Source organism: Dendropsophus ebraccatus, chromosome 10 (genome assembly GCF_027789765.1).
Source record: "Dendropsophus ebraccatus isolate aDenEbr1 chromosome 10, aDenEbr1.pat, whole genome shotgun sequence".
NCBI classification, from domain to species: domain Eukaryota; kingdom Metazoa; phylum Chordata; class Amphibia; order Anura; family Hylidae; genus Dendropsophus; species Dendropsophus ebraccatus.
The window spans coordinates 17,424,284-17,440,840 of record NC_091463.1 but is presented as its reverse complement, the minus strand read 5'-3'; the positions used below and the strand labels follow the sequence as shown (position 1 = coordinate 17,440,840).

The following is a 16,557-nucleotide window of genomic DNA, read 5'->3' as shown; positions in this document are numbered from 1 at the left end:
CTTTAGTTGACCTGTTGTTTGGCTACAACCAAATTCACTCAAAGACATGAGTCCAAAATACACTCTCTCCATGGGTCGGATTCACTTAACCTTAGACTGTACCAAACAACCCTCTATATTGGGTTCTGAACATTGGGGGGGGGGGGGGGGGGGAGATAATATAAAATAAAAAAGTTTTTTAAAAAGTAACTTTTTATATAAACAGACTGGCTCGTACCTATCCATCGTGAAGAGACTACCTCTAAGTGATCATTCTTTTCCCCTTCGCGGTTTCTGTGATATTTTTTTAACCTTTTTAACCTGAACTATAGATTTCTTACCAAAATACCATGTGAAAACAAAACAAAAAAAAATCTCGGTTTTAATGTAAAATGTCCACTTTCCACTTGAGGTCAGAGGCTGAGCCAATGATGGGGAGGACGCCACGTTTCCTTGCGGTATAAGTAGGGACTGTTTGGGACTGTTCTCAAAAATCATTTGACCGTCACCAGGAAGAAAGAGGTAAGGGGTACGGAGGGAGGGTGTGTATGCTATATCCACTGCTGGAGAGAAAGAATTACACTATAGAAAGAATTCAAAACTATTGTAATTTTTTTGTCGGCATAAAATGTTTTATATACATCAAAAACATTTTTCATAATAATTTCAAAGGAAAAATGGTATAGAGAGTAACAGTATCCCACATAGAATCCTTTACATTATTACAGTCTTTACATTCTGATCTGGTTGATTTTTGTTCTATAAAGTTTTTTTAGTTAAATTTTTCTGTTTGTATAACTAATGGATGGATGGGTTGGTTGGTGGGAATCCCAATAAATAACGCAATTACATTGTGTCCTGCGCTCATATTACATATAGAAATAGAAAGGTATTACACAGGGGAGAGAGAGAAAGAAAATAGAGGGATAGATTATAGAATCCCAATACATAGTACACATTGTATTGTGTTCTTATACTAAAGAGAGAGAGACAGAGAGAGAGACAGAGAGAGAAGGAAAGGGGGATACACAATAGATGGATAGATAGATAGATAGATAGATAGATAGATAGGAGATGGATAGATAGATAGATAGATAGATAGATAGATAGATAGATAGATAGAAAGATGGGGGGAGGGGCAATACCTAATATATGGATGGATGGATGGATAGATAGATAGGAGATGGATAGATAGATAGATAGATAAAAAGATGGGGGGAGGCGCAATACCTAATATATGGATGGATGGATGGATAGATAGGAGATAGATAGATAGATAGATAGATATGAGATAGATAGATAGATAGATAGATAGATAGATAGATAGATAGATGATAGACAGATAGATGAGAGGGGATGGTACAAAATAGATGGATGGATAGATAGGAGATAAATAGCAGATAAATAGATAGATATGAAGACAGATAGATAGGAGATAGATAGATAGATAGATAGATAGATAGATAGAAGATAGATATGAAGACAGATAACTAAATTAGATAGATAGATAGATATTAAGATAGATAATAGATAGATAGATAGGTAGATAGATTCATAGATAGATATTAAGATAGATAATAGATAGATAAAAATGGTTATGAGATGGATAGATACAATACACAATCGATAGTTTTAACCTGTTTTTAAGGTGATGTTTGTCACTTTTGCACCATTCTAATCTCTTTTAACATCTTAATAAAGTCCAATGATACCAATAGCCCCCCTCCCCTTCCCATTCTACGTGAATTCATTGCTGATGCGGGGGTCTCCCTCCTCACATGCCGCCGCTACCTCCATGGCAACCCCCCCCTTTTCGTCCAGAAAGACAAACACATCTGTCAGCCCATAAATTATACGGAAATCAAAGAGGCGCAGGGGAAGATTAATGGAGGCTTTCTTATTAATGGAACTTAATCTAGTAAACATGGAGACCATATATTCAGGAGCACACAGGCTGTATGGAAATGAATTCCCAATTCCCCTTTGGACGAATCAATTGGGGTCTCAGCCCTCCATTATTGTCCAGGTTGAGTTTAATCTACTGGGGGTCCGGCTCTTTTATGCTCCAGCTGATCGGTATAATCTGGTGGGAGGCCGGATTCTTTCTTTTCATGCAGACAGATGACTCCTTTATTCTCTTTAACCAAATCTAGTTAATCTTTAGGGAGGCGATTCATTACGGCCTTCATAATACTGGGCCGTCCGATGGGGCCTAGTCACCTCTTACCCCTGCCCATGCATCTTTGTCCCTTCTGTATATTCTGCCATGTTCCTAATTTATCTCATAAATTACAGAATTTATAGCAAATTAAGGGAACAAGTGGTAGCTGTAAGGCCGTGTTCACACGTGCTATTATAATCAGTATTTGTAGCCAAAATGGGGAGAGAAAAACAAAAGATTTGTACCCATTTCTGTGTCTGGTATCTGCTCCTGGTTCCTGATCAAAATATTATGTGTGAACACGGCCTTATACAAATGTATTGTACTGTGTGATATCTCTATACTTCATTAATGTAGATGATATAATAAAGTGACAAATCAACCTTTAAAAATATTTAAATATAGGTATCGTTATATATATATATATCTTAAGGATTCTGGCTGAAAATTATATATATTCCAAACCCCTTGGCTTTTCATAGTGCTAATCCAGGGAGTAAAGAACTCCTGTATGTCAATATATATATATATATATATATATATATATATATATATAAAAAGGATTCTGTCTTAAAAGTGTGTGTGTACATATATATATATACTGACATACAAGAGTTCTTCACTCTCTCTGGTTCAGCACTCATGTCTCATTGCAGGAGACAGGCTCCATAGATTTATAATGGAGCCCATCTCCTGCAATGGGAGTGACTGGCAATATCTAGAGACTGGTGGGGGTCTCAGCACTGAGACTCTGACTTATCACAACTTTGTAAAAAGATTTTGTTAAATGACAGAAAGATGTTTTCCTGTAGAAAACAATTTATACCCTATCTGCAATATAAACTAATAATAGTTGTTCCTTGAGTACTGCGGCCTTGGATCCTATTGAAGTGAATAGAAGCCGAAGCTTATAATATCCTGGCACTGCCACTACACAGAGAATAGAGCCAACTGCTCCCGGCTCCATTCTCACGGTAGTTCAAGCACTAGACAGGACGCCCGCACCCAGCTGATCAGCTGTTAGTAGCCTATCCTGCGGATTGGGCTCTCATGTAGTATTTGGTCAGTATAGGATGGGCGTAAACACAGAAAACAAAAGTGCAAATCTTTTCATTATTGTTCTTCTTGGTTGGTTCCACTCAGAATGAAAACCAAAATAGTTTTGTGTTTTACACAGACATATGGACCCATTTTTGCATCTATATTCCAGAAGCTAGGCCCGGCCTGACCTGCTGTCAGTCCAGCTCACCAGATCTGCAGTCAGGCCGGGCCTTGCAGCTGTAATGCAGACACAACTGTGTGAAACCGGCCTTACAGGTGGAATGAAGGGATGGCTGGAAAAGCCCTTAAATTTTGTCAGTAGTGTAGACCAGTATTCCGCAGCCTTTGGCTCTCCAGCTGGTGAAAAACAACAGTCTTCGGCTTTAAAGGGGTTATCCAGCGGTACAAAAACATGGCCACTTTTCTCCCTCTCTTGCCTCCAGTTCAGTGGTTTGCAATTAAGCTCCATTTACTTCAATGGAACTGAGTTTGAAACCACACCCAATCTGGAGACAAGAGAGGGGGGGAAAGTGGCCATGTTTTTGTAGTGCTGGATAACCCCTTTAAGGGCATGTTGGGTGTTGTATCTTGTAACAGCTGGAGAGCCACAGGTTGGGGTGCACTGTTTACACCACCAGAGTCCGGAAAACTCAATTCAATTGTAATATGAATTTTTCCTGTGGTGCTGGCTTGTGACGTCCACAGGAAAGTACCATCTGCTGAATAATCGGCCTCCTCCATCACAACCCGCAACGCGGCAACAACGACCGCAGTGACGCCATAGGCAGCAACTCTGCAGAAAAGAAGCAGCATTTGCTTTTCTGAGAAACAGAGTGAAAAGCACCTTGTTGGCCCCCCCACCCCCATATCCCGTAGATGGTCCACACCCATTTACAAGCAGTGAATGCCAACTAATCCGAAAATCTATAACCGCACGGTGCCACTGTGAAACCCTGTAGATGTAATGATGGGGATGATGCCGCTTGTACTTTTAGCTTTATGTGCATTTATGCTATATTTTTGGTTTATTACATGACAAGTTTCGCCTGGTTTAGAATTTTTTTTAGACCTTTTAGGCTTTTCTTATCATAAACACTAAACCCTCTACAATACAATAGCTACACAGAATAGAAGAACTAACTATATTATTGAATATACTGTAAAGTCGGTCATAGTATTGGGCTGTTTTATGTAGTGTTGTATGCTTATTATTGTGTATTTGTGACATTGATATGGCTATGCTCTGTTTTATAGGTTTACTGCCTGATTTACTGACATATACGTATAGAAAAATCCAATTATTTACTGCTAATTCATTAAATTTTTTACACTTTATGTATAGTATGGTAAAGATCTACAGCTTGTATTACAGCTTGGTCTCATTCACATTCAGCAAGGGGATAGCTGAGCTCCAGTCTCCCTGCATCCCCTGCTGCTTCAGTGTTGTATGCGTCCCACCACAGCTCATCTTACCTGTTTTTACTATAGAATTGTTATATTGTATAGAATATAGAATGTATATAGAAAGAATATTGTTCTACCCCTTTAAGGTTGATACAGTATGGAGGATAATGGAGACATCCTGCCCCACCATAAGCACATGGTAATAATACTAATCACTGATTGCCGCCATACGGCGTAGGAGATGTTATTAGGAGAAGGGGATATTAGCAGCCAGCACTTATAATATTACCAGGTAACCGGCATGTCTGCAAATCATCCTCAGCTTCTCCCTGCCGGCTCTCTTCCCCCGTCACAGCGTTCTCCCTGTGTAATGAGACATTTACATATTAATCTGGTAATGAAAGAACTTATTAATTAGGAGAGAGCGCACTCCACACCTCACCCCCCAACACCACAGGGGATCCATGGAGTCACAGGCCCCCTGGTGTCACAACCGTAAACTGCCTCATCGCCTAATATCTATATATATTTATCTATCTCATCTCTCATCTCTCTCACATCTATTATCTATCTCATACATATTACCTATTCATCTCCTATCTCTCTATCGATCATCATCTCTAGCATCTATCTATCCATCTCCTATCTATCTATCTATCTATCTATCTATCTATCTATCTATCTCCTATCTATCTATCTATCTCCTATCTATCTCCTATCTATCTATCTATCTATCTATCTATCTCCTATCTATCTATCTATCTATCTATCTATCTCCTATCTATCTATCTATCTATCTACCTATCTATCTATTTCCTATCTATCTATCTATCTCCTATCTATCATCTATCTATCTATCTATCTATCTATCTATCTCCTATCTATCTATCTATCTATCTATCTATCTATCTATCTCCTATCTATCTATCTATCTATCTATCTATCTCCTATCTATCTATCTATCTATCTATCTACCTATCTATCTATTTCCTATCTATCTATCTATCTATCTATCTCCTATCTATCATCTATCTATCTATCTATCTATCTATCTCCTATCTATCTATCTATCTATCTATCTATCTATCTATCTATCTATCTCCTATCTATCTATCTATCTATCTATTTCCTATCTATCTATCTATCTATCTATCTCCTATCTATCTCCTATCTATCTATCTATCTATCTCCTATCTATCTATCTATCTATCTATTATCTATCTATCTATCATCTATCTATCTATCTATCTATCTATCTATCTATCTATCTATCTCCTATCTATCTATCTATCTATCTATCTATCTCCTATCTATGTATTATTACTCTTTCCTTCTCTCCATTTCTCCCTCAAGATATTTTTCCTGGCCTCCACTAGTAACAGTTATATACACTATTTCCACCATTACTGGCAGTGGATGTACAGGGGACTTATTCCCAGTAGTGGATTATAATAGGGGCGTTTCGGGCGGCAGCCCGGGGCCCTGAGCTCCTGGGGGGCCCATTACCACCCAAAAAGACTTATACTTTCAGCGGTGTACTGTCTCCTGGCTACACTTCCGCCATGATTTGCAAAAAATCACTGCTTTTTTATGGCAATTTTGCACAAATCAGGACATCATGACATTATCTGTCCTGTACTATGAACGCCAGGCTAGTGCTGCCTTAGTTACAGTGGGGTGGGGGGGCCCAGGCTTGGTGAACAGCCCGGGACCTATGGTAAAGTTAATCCGCCCCTGCTTATTTCTGATCTGTCAGTTTTAGTAAATCCTTCTATTCCTCCTAAAATAACAATCCCAGAACATCTTAGAATTATGTGTGGTGCTTTTCTTCTGTTACTCCTCATACAAGTACAGTGGTGCCTTGGATTACGAGCATATTTGTTCTGGGACCGCGCTTGTAATCCATATCCACTCTTAAATCAAAGCAAATTTTCCCATAAGAAAGCATTGAAATGCAGACAATTGGTTCCACGCCCCAAAAATAATATTTTTTTTATTCTGAATAACATGTAAAACAAATGAAAAAAACAAACAAAACAAAACAATGATAAACAGCTGAATATGTGATATTATAAGTCACTGTACAGTATAGCAATCAGCATGTGGAGTACAATGTATAGTAACTGCATAAGAATGAAATAACAGCAGCAGTTTGTAGATAAAGGATGGAACTGCAGATCCCCATAATGCAGTAGCGTAGTACAACAGGGTATAATAGAGAAGCAGGGCTGCTGTCAGAGGTCTGTGTGGTCACATGACAGCAATGGGGGAGGGGTGTGTGCTCAGCATGGACCAATCAGGAAGTGAGAATCACAGAGCTGTGTAGGAGGACAGTGACAGAAACTTTGTTATGCATCAGTGTGAATGGCAGAGCATTGTGTATAGCGGAGTGTGAGTGCAGGCACATAAGAGCAGCAGTGTGTATAGCTGAGTGTGAGTACAGGCACATTATAGAAGCAGTGTGTATAGCTGAGTGTGAGTGCAGGCACATTATAAAGGCAGTGTGTATAGCTGAGTGTAAGAGCAGGCACATTATAGCAGCAGTGTGTATAACTGAGTGTGAGTGCAGACACATTATAGAAGCAGTGTGTATAGCTGAGTGTGAGTGCAGGCACATTATAGATGCAATGTGTATAGCTGAGTGTAAGAGCAGGCACATTATAGCAGCAGTGTGTATAGCTGAGTGTGAGTGCAGGCACATTATAGAAGCAGTGTGTATAGCTGAGTGTAAGAGCAGGCCCATTACAGCAGAAATAGAGAGAATGGGAAACACAAGAGCTGACAGAGACTGCAGAGAGCATGTAGGAATGAGCAGTGCAGCTCTCTCTGTCAGGGAAGAGAGGGGTTACAGCTATGAGAAGATTACCTCCACAGTCCTGTCCCCGATGTAAGCCCCAGCCTGAAGTGGATCTGCTATGATTTGGAAGGTGAGGGAGACTTTTTGGGTCAGAGTACAGGGCTGTAGACCCCACTATACAGACCATGCCTCTCCCCCACTCCCCCTCCCAGTACAGGAAGCTCTTAAACCAAAGCAATGCTCTTAAACCAAGTTACAATTTTGAAAAACTGTGAGCTCTTCTTGCAAAGCGCTCTTAATACAAGTTATTCTTAAACCGAGGTACCACTGTATATGAGATGATTGACAACTAGGCATTAAAATTCACACTTGCCAAAGGGGCGTTTCCCTGCTCAGCGTGACAATGCTTCCACACCAGCTCCATCTGGCAACGCCTAGTTGTCAGTTTATTCCTACATATCCAGGTGTTATATCTGAATGTACCATGAGTAACCCCCCAATAATAAACTCCCAATCTGACCAGAAGCGTCTATGTTTTATAATCACAGATTGGGATGGCTGCTGACAACCTGATGGGCTTCAGTGATCTGAGCGCCTCTCACAGAACAAGGTGATTTCCCAGGTACAGTCACAGCCCACACTCCCGCGCAGCACTCAGTGACATTGGAAGAGCTGGCTGGCCCTGGCGTCTGACATATAAGACGGGTATCTGATTTCTTGCCGTGTTTTGAAGTGCACTGCCTGTTGGTGGTTAGCCACAAGACATATACTGTGTGAGAAGAGCAGCTTGGCATGCCATCAATCGAGCGGGGCACAGGCAGACAGCCCTCCGCTACATGCCTTACTTTGAGCTGGTAATCCCATTCCAAAAAACAGGTGCAAACGCTGATCCCACTCCAGACTAACTCCAGCCAAAGGAAAACAAACAAGGCACAGCAATACATGACAGCTGTCCCTCTATCCTGTCCAACTAGAGGACACTACATTATCGACAAGGTGGCAAAAAAGCCAAAGGCCTCTGCCATCATTCCTTCTTCCAAAATATTTTTACTGTGATAATATTAAAACACGGCCTAAAGGGTGACGACCGATGAGAGTAGTGTGGAGTTGCCCTTTAAACCCTTGTTGACGTCCATAGAAAATAATCAGGTGCCAGTTGTAGATGTAATGTTTTTGTTGGTGTTTTACATTCAAATTTTATAAAAACAAAATTGTTTTGATTTATTTCATAATGTATACAAAAATTCATAAGTGTGTTGTGAGTCTTTTTTTTTTAAAGGGGTACACCTGAGGAGAATCGACTGGTGTCAGGAAGTTATACAGATTTGCAAATTGCTTCTATAAGTTGTGTACATTTGCCGAACCTTCCGAATACCTGGAATTCCGGTGTTCAGCCTAAGTAATAGGCTGTGTCCCGGAATTCCAGGTAGGACCCGGGCTGTCTCCTCCTTCCGCACGGACCGTGAAGGCATCGGGAATCAAATGCGGAAAGTTCGGCAAGGTTCCAGTTCGACAGAACCTAAGATTTTCCGCTGTTCGATCATCTCTAGTCATGGTTATATCCAACTTCTTCAGCCATTGGTAATTAAATACAGAATGTTTGGGTTCGGACGGATCTGAGCGTGCTTGAGGTTCGCTCATTTCCAATGTGGACAGATCCCTGAGAGACAGCTCTCAGTCTACACCCTATGGGGGAGATTTATCAAACATGGTGTAAAGTGAAACTGGCTCAGTTGCCCCTAGCAACCAATCAGATTCCACCTTTCATTCCTCACAGACTTTTTGGAAAATGAAAGGTGGAATCTGATTGGTTGCTAGGGGCAACTGAGCCAGTTTCACTTTACACCATGTTTGATAAATCTCCTCCTATATGCTTATAGTTGCCAGTAAAGAGGTGTTGACCTTTGAACTTGCCATGATGCTGTAACGTGCTGACCTCTGACTAACGGCGCAGTTTTGTCCAGGTTCAGTGTTAGCCAGCTGGCATTCATCCATCTGTGGAGCTAAGCAGGAATTTATAGATGGAGATGGGTCAGAGACTCTGAGCTTTCAAGGGATATTCCAGGGAATATATAACTTTGTAATAGAACTTGGATAAATATTCCTATTCACTACCTGTACCTGACTTTCTATGGAGTGGGTGCACACATGTTCCACCATTGCTGCCCCTCACTGCGGCCCCCTGTTCTAAAAATCAGTGGGGGTCTTAGAAGATCAAGCAACCACTGTTCCATTGGTCGGATCAGGTACTTATCCCCTATCATCTGAATAGGGAATATCCTCTAATTTTGGGAAAAGTCCCTTTAAAGGGGTACTCCGGGAAAATATTCTTCTTTTAAATCATCTGCTGTAAGAAAGTTATACAGATTTGTAATTTACTTCTATGTAAAAATCTCATGTCTTTCCATACTTATCAGCTGCTGTATGTCCTGCAGGAAGGAGTATATTATTTCTAGACTGACACAATGCTCTCTGCTGCCACCTCTGTCCATGTCAGGAACTGTCCAGAGCAGTAGCAAATCCCCATAAAAAACCTCTCCTGCTCTGGACAGTTCCTGACATGGACAGAGGTGGCAGCAGAGAGCATTGTGTCAGTCTAGAAATAATACACTCCTTCCTGCAGGACATACAGCAGCTGATAAGTATGGGGAGACATGAGATTTTTACATAGAAGTAAATTACAAATCTATATACCTTTCTGAAACAAGTTAATTTGAAAGAAAAAGATTTTCGAGGAGTATCTCTTTAAGGGTGGTCTCCTATTTGTAACAATAGACACAGTGCATAGTTACCTGTGGTAAGCTGGACACTCATAATATTCCACCCCTCCTATTATTTATTTAAAGCTACACTCACACCCTAGACGCCTCACTTACAGACACACTCACACTTATATTATACAAGTGTTAGTGCCTTCACAGCCAAGTCCTAAGTGCCTGGAATGAAGAAGAAGGAGAAGGCGGCGGCCCCGGGGCCCTCGGAGTTAATTACCATTCCCTGGGTCTTTGTTTCCTTTTGTACATATTTTCCATCTGCTTTGGAGCCTATAAATACTCGGTGCTTCGGATTTCTCTGGCACGGAGTAGGTGGCTTGATATAATACACATTGTTTATCCAGTAAACATTGTGCAACCCATTGGTGGAGATTAAATAAGTGAAGAATGATTGGAGAATTAGGCAGAAAAATTTATTTTTAGCACTTTTCACGGACTAGGCCGCATTCCGACGGCAAATGATTGTTTGCTGTAAAAGCGGGGTCAGGGCCATGAATGCACAACATGGCGGCTGATGTCACTTTTGTCTACCGCCATATTGTTAGCTGCCGTGTGATTTATGATGTCTTCTGCTTTCCTATCTCTTCTCAGCAAAGTTTAATTGGTTTAATGTGGAGATTCTGACTCGGACGGAACTTTTACAGAAAAAGGAAAATAGCAGCTGCCTGATATAATGGGGTGGCTGCAGGGCTGCGGCGTATAGAGGACCTGTCACCCATAGCAGCAGATTTCTCTGGCTACACATGTATGTGACACTTTGGTTAGGAATGGTAATGTCGCATGATTGTCAATATGTTGTGGCTTGCAACACGATGCAATCGTGATACAACAGTTGCCCAGAAACACAATTATATAGGTCAGTCTGAACACAACCATATGCAGGATTACACATATTTTCTGATGATTTTTTAAAAATTTAAATGCTTTTTTTCCTATTGTGACGCTAAAAACGGTTTTAGTTTTTCACCTACAGGGCTGTATGGGGTGTCATTTTTTTGCGCCATGATCTCAAATTTTTATTTATACCCTATTTGTGTAGATCGGACGTTTTGATCACTTTTTATAAAAAAATATTTATATATAATTAGAGATGAGTGAACCTCTAGCATGCTCGAGTCGATCCGAACCCGAACTTTCGGCATTTGATTAGCGGTGGCTGCTGAACTTGGATAAAGCCCTAAGGCTATGTGGAAAACATGGATATAGTTATTGGCTGTATCCATGTTTTCCAGACAACCTCAGAGCTTTATCCAAGTTCAGCAGCCCCAGCTAATCAAATACCGAACGTTCAGGTTCGGATGGACTCGAACCCGAACCCGGTTCGCTCATCTCTATATATAATGTAACAAAGAATCTGTAATCCAGGCGCTTTTTTGCCTTTTTTCGTTTACACCGCTCGCCATACGGAATGATGATTGTTATATATTAATAGATAGGACAATTACGCACGCTACGGTATATAATATGTTTATTAAATTATTTTTTTATGTTTTATTAATCAAATGGGATAGGGGGTGATTTTAACTTTTGTTGGGGGAGGGGCTTTGGGGTACTGTAAAAAAAACAAAATTTTTACTTCTTTTTTTTTTACACTTTTTAAGTCCCCTTAGATTGCATACACCGTCATTGCTATGCCATAGGCATAGCATTGATCAGTGTGATAGGCGCTCTGCTGATCAAGCCTGCCTGTGGCAGACTCAATCAGCAGAGAGCAGATCGGACCGCACGGAGGGAGGTAAGAGACCTCTGGCGGTCCGTTAAAGCGATCGGGACCCCTGCAGTCACACTGCGGGTGTCCCAATCGGTAAGTGACAGGAGAGGCCCCTATCACACACAATTAAACGCTGCAGTTGCGGCATTTAAGGGGTTAATGACAGGCTGCAGCGTGATCAGTGCAGCCTGTCATTAACGGTGAGGGACGGGCTGCTCACTGCAACCGGCCCCCACCTGCTATGAAGGGCGCTCTGCTCTGGTGACGGACTTCCAGGACATTTACGTCCAGGGTCGTCTAGCGGCTAAAGGGAGCCTTTTTTTTTCATTTTCAAATCAATTGGTGTCAGAAAATGATATAGATTTGTAAATTTCTTCTATTTAAAAATCTGAAGTCTGAAGTTCCAATACTCATCAACTGCTGGATGTCCTGCAGGAAGTGATGTATTTTTTCCAGTCTGACACAGTGCTCTCTGCTGACACCTCTGTCCATGTCTGGAACTGTCCAGAGCAGCAGAAAATCCCCATAGAAAACCTCTCCTGCTCTGGACAGCTCCTGACATGGACAGAGGTGGCAGCAGAGAGCAATGTGTCAGACTGGAGAGAATACACCACTTCCTGCAGGACATACAGCAGCTGACAAGCACTGAAAGCAATTTACAAATCTGTATAACTTCCTGATACCAGTTGATCCTCCTCCGAAGTACCCCTTCAAAACAAGACTCACAATGCACTTATAAATTATGTATAGGTATACTTTTGAAATACATCAAAACTAAGGGGGGGGGGGGGGATTTACTTGTACGCCGGTCTTAACTTAGGTCCTGGCTGAATTTACTAGGAGTTCAGGAACTGTGCAGAGCAGCAGCAAATCCCCATAGAAAATCTCCCCTGCTCTGGACAGTTCCTGGCATGGACAGAGGGGGCAGCATAGAGCACCGTGTCAGACTGGAAAGAATACACTAAACTATGCCTAAACCTATCCTAAACCCTTCTTTACACATTGAATCCGCCAATTAAGGTGAGACCGCCTAACCATCTTATAAGAGACCTTCAGCCTTATGCCTAACAGGTTGTGGTGGAAGAAAAAAGCATGGAGGGTGGAGGAAAGAAGCATTGGTCATATTAAATTTAGATGCCTGATCTTTTTGTTCTCCCTGGATGTGGTGTCTGGCAGCGGCTTCTCCCCTCTCCAAATTAATAACACATGGGGGCTCAGCTGTGCACACTATACATGTATATGGGTGAATTGGGAGCTGTCAACAGTAGTGTTGAGTGGACCTGTCACACTGTGTTTGGCATTTGACTCCCGGCGGCTGGAAAAGTTGGATGCCGCTCTAGGGAGTCCTTAAAAACATGCTATAGGCTGTATCCATGTTTTCCTGGCAGCCCTAGGGCTTGAGGAACCTAAACAGTTAGTCAGGGCAGTGACACTTCCCGTCACTGGCCCCATATTCTTGATTCGTAAGCCTTGGAGAAGCTGTGTTGTCAGTGGAAACAGTCAACAATCCTGTAGACCTGTACACACCAACAGCTCAGATGATCTCCTGCAATGCTGCAGGGAATACAGTTGCTTTTCCCCTTTTAGATTATGGCACAGTGACTGGTATTAAAAAAAATCTCATTTCCCCAAATGGTAATCACTAAAGAATGCAAGGACCGCTGGGAGATTTCAGCTCTGAAGCCCAAAGAAGTGTGGATGCAGCTTTTTAACTGTGATAAATAATGCAATATGTTTGGAAAGTAACTTTAACAGGGTACTCCAGCGCTGATAAAAAAAAAAAATCATAAACATAGTTTTCCCATTTACCATCCCTCCTGAGTCTGTCTCCGTTTGAATTTCCCGCTGTTTGCAGGTCCCTGAAGCTCCAGTTGGTGTCTTGGTTGGTTGGTTTGGGCTTTCCCATGATGCACTTTGTCTCCTGTGATGTCTAACTGACTCTGTAAAATTGTTAGGTAGCTTACAGCTTGCTCAGCCAATCAGAGCTGAGCAAGATGAGTCATCTGACAAAGAGAGGCTGGCTTAACAGGGCTTAGACCCGATTCCCTCTTGATGATGTCATTGTCACAAATTGGCTGCCGCAGAAAAGCCTGGGGTCAACAGTCATTAGGTAAGAATGAGTTTACTTTACTTCCTGGTGGGGGATTGAGGGGGGGGGGGCAGATAGGTGATTGAATGATATTACAAAGTTATATAACTTTGTAATGTGTTTCAATTACTGGAAAAAGCTTTTAGCTGGAGTACCCCTTTAAGGGTATGTTCAAACACGGCACGTGAGCATATAGATTTCCTATTGAAAGGTAGCCATAGCCATTAATGATTCGCATGTCCTATTCCGGGATCTATGTGGCTCTCTGACTCCTGATCTTCCACTTCTATGGTTTGGTATTTCTCTGACACACGAGAAAATGCAGTTACAGGACAGGAGTATGATGTCTGATGCACAGATGCCCCCTAGTGTCTCCATGATACAGAGTGTTCTGCATCTCTGCATATCGGGCGGCACGCTGTACATATAATATCACACTAAGATCCCTATTCTGAGAATTTTTTAAGTTAATTAAATAAGTAAAAGTAAAAAATAATCTTGTTTCGCATCAATAAATGATTGATTCACAGCATTCAACCCACTACCCGCTGCTGAAGTTACTTAAATTAAAGGGATTATCTCAAGATTAAAAATGATCCCCTATCCTGATCTGATCGGTGAGGGTCTAAATCACAGGTGTCAAACCCAGGTCTCCAGCTGCTACAAAACTACTATTCCCATCATGCCTAGATAGCGAAAGCTTTGGCTGTCCAGGCATTATGGCAATTGTAGTTGTGCAACAGCTGGAGGACCTGAGTTTGACACCTAAATTCTGGAACCAGCACTGATCATGAGAATGGAGGCCATTTGTTCTCCCTGACTGAATGGGACGGTAGCATACATGTTCAGAACATAGTTTAGCAAATGAATGGAGCACTGTCTGAGCATGCCCACTACTGCCCCATTCCATCGGGGGGTAATTTACCTCTGTTCTCATAATTTGTTGAAATCCAGTGGTCGGACTTCATTCTATTATAAGAATGAAGGTTCTTTGTCCCACAAATGAATAAATGTCGCATTCTGGACCCAGAGCCGTTTTAATACATTGGTGGGCCCAGTGCACAGCCCTCAATAGTGGCCCCCCCCTTCCCATTCGGCACATTGTATAATGTACTGAATTTGCCCCCACACTGTATCAGGAGCCCCAATACATACAGTAGTTACCTTATAACACTATTTCCACCATACAGTGATTACATATTACATAAAAACTGCACTGAACAAAACAGAAAGATATCACCAATGATACCATTACATAATACCGCCACACCATGACCCCTAACACTACAACCCTATAACAGAGTGCAGTTACATCCAGTGACTCACCGGGGCGTCTTCTCCGATCAGAGTCTGTCACCTTTTCTTTTTCTCTCCATCCAGCCTGGGCCACCTTGAAGTCTTCTCCTGGCTGTGAATCTTCTCTCCAGAATCTGCCAGACAAATATTTTAGGCTCCAACACATACAGTAGTTAGGTCCCTTGTACCCCTATACAGTAGTTACACCCCTCTGTACCCCTACATAGTTACACCCCTCTGTGCCTCCATAGTTTTAAGGTGTCCCTGTAGTATATAGACCCTCATGTGCTCCTCCAGTTATATACAGCCCTCCTGTGCGCTCCCCCATTAGTATATAGCCCCCCTGTGCACTCTCCCCAGTAGTATATAGCCCCCCCTGTGCTCTCCCACAATAGTATATAGCTCCCCTGTGCTCTCCCACAATAGTATATAGCCCCCCTGTGCTCTCCCCCAATAGTATATAGCCCCCTGTGCTCCCCCCCAATAGTATATAGCCCCCTGTGCTCTCCCCAATAGTAGATAGCCCCCCTGTGCTCTCCATAATATATAGCCCCCCTGTGCTCTCCCCATAGTATATAGACCCCTGTGCTCTCCCACAATAGTATATAGCCCCCCTGTGCTCTCCCACAATAGTATATAGCCCCCCTGTGCTCTCCCCCAATAGTATATACCCCCCTGTGCTCTCCAATAGTATATAGACCCCTATGCTCTCCCACAATAGTATATAGCCCCCCTGTGCTCTCCCCCAATAGTATATAGCCCCCCTTTGCTCCCCCCAATAGTATATAGCCCCCTGTGCTCTCCCCAATAGTATATAGCCCCCCCTGTGCTCTCCATAATATATAGCCCCCCTGTGCTCTCCCCCATAGTATATAGACCCCTGTGCTCCTCAATAGTATATAGCTCCCTGTGCTCCCCAATAGTATATAGCCCCCTGTGCTCCCCAATAGTATATAGCTCCCCAGTGCTCCCCCATAGTATATAGCCCCCTGTGCTCCCCCATAGTATATAGCCCCCTGTGCTCGCCAGTAGTATATAGCCCCCTGTGCTCCCCAGTAGTATATAGCTCCCCTGTGCTCCCCAGTAGTATATAGCTCCCCTGTGCTCCCCAGTAGTATATAGCTCCCCTGTGCTCCCCAGTAGTATATAGCTTCCCTGTGCTCCCCATAGTATATAGACCCCTGTGCTCCCCAGTAGTATATAGTCCCCTGTGCTCCCCCATAGTATATAGCTCCCCTGTGCTCCCCCATAGTATATAGCTCCCCTGTGCTCCCCCATAGTATATAGCTCCCCTGTGCTCCCCCA

At 42.3% G+C, this 16,557-nt stretch overlaps 1 protein-coding gene across 12 annotated transcripts in view; it reads left to right on the top strand.

Annotated features, from left to right (window-relative positions):
- The window catches only part of FOXP3 (forkhead box P3), a 90,550-nt gene that overhangs the window by 47,150 nt on the left and 26,843 nt on the right, over nt 1-16,557 (top strand). For 4 of the 12 annotated variants that reach the window (XM_069985971.1, XM_069985970.1, XM_069985969.1 and 1 more), the window contains exon 1: nt 9,245-9,628. The exons of 3 other annotated variants lie outside the window; for them this stretch is intronic. The gene's annotated coding sequence lies outside the window, so the exon portion shown is untranslated. Of the gene's footprint in view, nt 1-402; nt 502-7,930; nt 8,005-8,941; nt 8,964-9,244; nt 9,629-13,890; nt 13,978-16,557 lie in introns of those variants that run through there. 5 more of the 12 variants (XM_069985961.1, XM_069985959.1, XM_069985968.1 and 2 more) reach the window with 5 other exon arrangements.